Raw genomic sequence first — 6,607 nt, 5'->3', positions numbered from 1 at the left:
GTCATTTTACCAATACTATAAAGATATCCATGTTGTGCTCATCAAAACAAGCCCAGATTTTATACTAAAAAACTTGTTAACCGTATGAATTACGGTGTTAAAGGGTCATTTTGTTTGGTGGTGTGACTCGTGATTTTGTAAAAAAAATTTGCTTAAACTTAGGAAATGTTAAAAGTCGTTGAACATATTATCATTTTTTCACACATCTTTTTAATCTTACCCTAGCAGCGTATCTTAAATATACATTTTAACATTAAGCTCTACAGAGAAAGATCATAAATTGTAAATGTATTTGTGTTATAATTAGCTCAACACATTGAATCTTAAACTTGTATATAGAAGTAGGTCCCCTGATCATAGACTCTATTAACAACTTTCAATAAACTATGAAAGTACTTAGAATATCAGAATTCCTTTCGAACTGAATTTCCTATTGAACCTCCAAGTTTTTACCTTTCGATGGAAATCAAATAGAGAACATAGATTTTTTCACACTCTTTCAAACAAGTGATGTCTTAGAGGTAACTGAATAAACATAGTGATTACACTACACCAAGTCCGATTGAGAGTGTGTAGTGTATAGTGTATATAGTGTGTATATTTGCTATGAATAGACAAACAAATAGCTTTAGTGTAACGCTCTTATTGCTGAGAAGAAACTTTCTGGCTTGGTTTAGTTCTGAGCGTTCAGTCAGATGGACTTCAATTAGTTGATCATTAGATACTAGTGTTGTGTCAGCAGTCATTTTTCATTTCTCTGCCGATTTGAAACGCACTCAGTATATTGGCATTATCTCAGGAGCTAATAGTTGAAACTAAAATAGTTAAATTAAACTAAAATTTTAGAATTGTACTGAAAATGTATCAAGCAAAAATAAGCCAGTTTTGTAATCTGATCTAAATTGGAAGTGGGAGAAAACAAAGCGAATTTAAACAGCCGAGTTTTCTTTGTTGTAAGATCTGGTGAGAAAACAACATCACGAACTATCTCAGGTCTGGACCTGAAAGCGTTATTAGTTTACAAGAGCACTATTCAAGTAAGATCTAAGTTTTCAGGGAAACCGTGTCTCTTACTGGTAAATTGTACTTAAAATCAGCAATATATCTTTAATCAAGCTATATAAACAGCATTTAAATATTTTATATCAACGCACTTACGGTGTATTAATTAGATTAACAAATAAAGCAAAGACCCTTTAGATCATCCTGTTTACGTCCGGTGATGAAATAGAGCAAAGCTCGATAGCCAATCAGCTGTGAGCACTGAGATAAAATTATACAGCTATTAAAGGCAATTAGGTCTCGTATGTCACATTTTATGGCTGTCTCTACCCAAAACACAAATATGCAAAAGTGAGACAAGAAGACTGCATTAATCGAACGTCAAAGTGCTAGCCTAGGTTCTTCTAGACCTTTAGCGATGAGGGTGGGAGAAGTTCCCTCCTCATATTATTTCAACTGAGACGAATGTGTTATACAGAAGTATAGAAGCCTGCCATGAATCACATTTCATTGAAGGCTAGACTTGTGGATGCGGCATCGGATGAAAACAGACGATCTTTTAAGAAGGATGAAAGGTGTAGGTGTTTCATAGGAGAAGTGTTAGTCTGGTGGAATCACCAAGGAGCACTGGATAATGTTACGTCGTTAGCGTATGTGGGGCTGGCAGTTTAACTTTCAGTTGAAGCAAACTGTGTTTTCTGAGATTCTTAAAGATGAGCTTACGAAAATGTTAATAGACTTTATCAGAAGGTATCGGTATTTTTCTATCGTTTGATTGCTTTTTCTATCGGTTAAAACGCTCAAAAGAGAAATCCGTATGAGATGATGTCACTAGTCGCTATAATTGATATCAGCTATTGCGTTCAAGTTGCACTGCTACACTTCTTTAATCTGTTCGTCTTTCTGGGACTATAGACATCAAAATCGCACTTTCGCTTGATCTGAGGGTTTTAACCTCAATCAAGCTTTTTTGATTTTAATCTAAAAACATCCTGGTATTCAGATCACTTCAAACGTCTACACACACTCTATCAGATTCGGTATACTGCAATAATTATGTTTCTTTAGTTGGAAGATTACTTTTTTGAGAGTGTAAACAAAAATTATTTACTCTATTTTATTTCTGTTTTCTATTGAGTTCTAAAAGCTTGGAGCTTCAAAATGATATTCAGTTCAAAAATAATTATGTTATCCTAAGTGCTTTTACAGTCGATGGAAAGTTGTTAATACTGTCTGGGATCAGGAGACCAGCTTGTATATATGACCAAAATAGGATTCAAAGTGTTAATTTAAGAAGCAGTTTAATTTATTCAAAATGCAGTTTTAAAGTTCAGTTTAATAGTTGCATTTTACAGTATCATAATCAAAAATTTCAGTATCGAATATCTAGCTGGTCGTGGAGATGAAATATTTGACTTCTAACATTTGCTTTGGTTGACCACTTTGAAGTCTTTACAATTTTTACACATCAGAATTACAAAAACTTACAGAATTATAAAAAAGAAGTGCAAAAAACCTTTAAATGTTGTGACAAACTTGACATTATAGTTAGGAGTTGTAACAACATGTGTTTAAAGGACAATGCTGTAGTCAATATGTAAAGGTTAGATCTACATTAATAAATCTCAGATTATCATTGTGTCTGTCTGTTAGTCCACGTAAATTAGTCCACCTAGTCCTTTTTTTGTCAGACTTCATCCAATACTTTGCACGAATATTCTCTGTCCCTTTTGCAGGTCACTAAAATATTTGGTTTCAAAGCTTTATCTGGTCCCTGATAACCAGCCTCTTAAACACCTGCAGACTATCTGATTGAGAATTGAAAAAATCACGTCATGTCATTTATAATCTATTTAAGTTAGAAATGTTCAAAGATGCGGCATTACCACTCATATTGTTCGCAGCTTTGTCTTTTAACATCTCCCATTGTTTATGTCATCAAAATATCCACCTATATTGATGAATTATGCTGATGTTAATTCCATCAGCAGTTAATTTTTACGTATATAATTTTAGTGTGTTTCTGTAATATAAACTAAAGTGTATTTACATATCTGGAAATATATTTAATACAATGTTATGAAAATTAAGTTTTACAATAAATAAAAATTTAAATCAAATTTAGTTCTTCAACTAATATGCATAATTATAACAAAGTATTTTATAAAAGATGTTATTAGCTGTTATTTTAGCCACATTTATTAAACATTGATTAATTAAATATTATTAAATTAAATTATTATTATTAAATTAAATTTTTATTAATTAAATTGATTATTAAATATTGATTTCCTTCTTCTCAACTAGTGCACTTAAACTCATAGGTGGCTAAAATTAAACAAGTTTCAATTTCGTTTCAATGAGAACACAACTCTCCCACTCAACATTATTATTGTTGTTTTAAACAAATTATGTTGTAATGTGAAAAATGTTAAAATAGTTCATGTGTTATTTATTACCTAGCACAAAAAATGCCTACACTGTTGTAGGCTATGGATATTATAGTCACTGTCTTTCCATCAGATGTTCTTGTCAATCAAACAGTGTTCTATATTCAAACCTCTGCAGAAATACAGTCAAAACATAACCAGAGATGATAGACATAGTGTTGAGTACACATTGTAGAACTCGGTCAACTCTACAAAACTAAACAGATATTCATGGAATAAATCTGTTTAATATTTTGCTACATGATGTCATTGTTGTCTCCCTCACCAGTACGAGCTCCCAGCAATCACCCAGAGTGTAAGGGTATTACAAGTCTCAGCCATCTAGTTATTCAGTTCACTAAAATTCTTACAAATCTTGCTGAATTGAATAACTAGTTTAATTCGCCAAAATTTGAAAGAACTATACCTTGTTCAACAGTAAAACATCCTATTTCCATGCATTGTTGAATCCCAGTTTCAGCCCACATAATATATGAACAACCCAGTTTCCATTGCTGAAAGGCCACTGGTGGGTGACTCTAAGGATATTTTCTTTAAATGGTTCTCTGTGATATAGCCAATACAGATTAATTCATTCTGACTATCCCGAACAGTTATCCTCTGTAACCTTCTGCTGTAACGGGTACAGATCTAAAGGTACAGCTCTATTGATAAAGGTATGAAAAGACAACTCCAATACATTAATTATGGGCTTTTCAGTAATATAAATAAAGCTTTATTTATCAGTGATTTATCAAGGGTTCAACTAGAAGGGTTACTGTAAAGCTTCTACTTGAACGCCGTGGCGCTCTATTTTTCAACACTCCTTTTATAGTGGCGGTCAAATAGAGGTGGAGTTCTAACAGAGGTTTTACGGACAGTTGACTTAAAATGTTGAGAGTAAAATAGATTTTATAAGAGCTACAGGACTATCACAAACATGTTGACAATTATAGTATAACTCTGTTGTCAGTAGATGAATTTAGTGTTCGGCAATCTTACTCATGTCATAGAATGTATCGGTCTTCATGGTTATCCGATAGCAGGTACAGGTACCTGATCTGAAGAGCAACTAGTTATATAAGAAACACAGTTTGTAGGCTGACAGTACGGTACATGTCTAGTACCTACATATTAAAATACTTAAATATGACAGTAGGTAAGTCTTATAATATGTAATATGCTCACATCCAACTATTAGATGAATTTAAAATTTAAAATAGCTACATGAGTACTAAATAATATTTTCTCACATCTGATTGGCTGGGTGGTTAGCTCAATCAAACACCTAAAATTGTGTATTTTCATAAAGTTGTAAAGAAAGCAGATAATAATAGGAATAAAGATATTTGACAGCAGAGTTACTGCCGTGAGAAGACAATTAGATAAATCAATTCAAATTCCACAACTAATTCATTTGTCTTAAAGGGCAATGATGAAAAACTGGATTTTTTACTCTAATTACATTAAAAACGTATTTGAATGTTATATAAGACGCATTCCATTTTTCTTAGAGAGGCTGCTTACCAGTAGTGTGTGCATTCTTTGTCTGATATGAATTTAAAGAATTGTAATTGCCTTGCCATTCAGCATATAATAATTTTATAAATAGTGTAGATTTAAGGCTGGGAAGTACCCATATCGTTATTGTTCGCTCGTCTGTTTGACTTTTTTGTAACAAGGCGATCTCTATTCTCTGACTAGCTAATTTCCCGATGTTACACAAGGATTAAAAACAGCTTATAAACAGTGGCAGGTAATGTAGTTGCTATTGGCTAATTTAAATAAGCTGGTATTCGTATTGCTAATCTTACTAATAAGAGCTGTGAGAGAAAGCTTTAGTGATGTTGCGCTGTAACGTAACACAGAGTGGCTATGCATATTTTAACCCAGATAGTGACTCATTTCACCTACTGAATCTACTGCATCCTGTGTAGCCTAATGGATTAGCTTGTCACCTTGCTAGTGGGAGGTTTTGAGATCAAATCTTCTGCGATGCAAATTTTTCGTTACTAGATTCTGATCGCTATAGTTGGACGATGACAACAAACTGTGAGATTTATATACTCCTGATTGACAGAATTATTCCAGGGCTTCAAATGGTGGTTGGCAGCTCAGTTGGTTAGAGTGTCGATATAATGGGCTGAATGTCATGTAGCCTGGGCATGGCTCTCGTGGGGGATTGGGAGAGAAAGCCTGGGACACATAGTGAAAAAAAGGTAAGATAACTTCTGCAAAACTAGCGACATATGTTACATATGACGCTCAGACTGATACTAATGGAAGCGTGTCGTTAGATTCAGATATCACGATATATTAGACGTGGAGCGTTTAAAAGTCTATCGTCACGGTCACGTGACTCGGTCTAGTAAAAGGCAGTAGTTCAACGTTTGCAGTTTCATTACATTTCTCTGATAAAAAAGTGGAGCAGATTAAAAATAATACATAATACTCGCGTAGATCATAAATAAAACAAAACTTAGATTATTAGTTAAGCTTTTCTTTACTAGAATTGTGCGTTCTATGTTGTTCTGTTGCCACTTCTTGCCATTTCCGAGAATGCCTCTTAGGGATAGACCGTCACATGATACTTCTTCGGAAATAACGATTGTGGTATTAGCGACTTCAGAAGTCGACTTTTAGAGTTGTCTTCCCTGCGTGTTGCTATGTGTCCCAGCCTCTCTCTCCCAATCTCCCACGAGAGCCATGTCCAGGCTGAATGTCATGGGTTTGAGCCCCATATTGCACCATGTATGAAACTGGCACATGTAATCGAGGCTCAATTATTCTAACCTGCAGGAATAAGGTTGAAGTGGTGGAGTGCCGGTCTACAAAGCCAAATATCATGAGTTTAAATCCAACACGATGCAATCTTTTTTCCATAATCTGCAACTTTGGCTTTAGACAGACGGAAAGGACACAGCTCTTATTATAGTAAAAACTACTGAATGCCCGGTGTTGCATGAGTAATAAAAAACATTTTGTACAAAAATCTACATTTATTTACCAACTAACTTTTAAATGAAGGTGTTTGTTTATTTCTGCGTATGCTGAAGTTTATGCTACATATACATATATTAATAACATTTTGGGGAAGTCTGGGCACATACTTTTCTTTCAGTACTATTTTTCTTCTAGTAAATTAGTTTAAAACCATTAGTTCCCATATACGCCGC

The sequence above is a fragment of the Watersipora subatra genome, chromosome 5 (assembly GCF_963576615.1).
Source record: "Watersipora subatra chromosome 5, tzWatSuba1.1, whole genome shotgun sequence".
NCBI classification, from domain to species: domain Eukaryota; kingdom Metazoa; phylum Bryozoa; class Gymnolaemata; order Cheilostomatida; family Watersiporidae; genus Watersipora; species Watersipora subatra.
Note: the sequence above shows the minus strand (reverse complement) of the source record.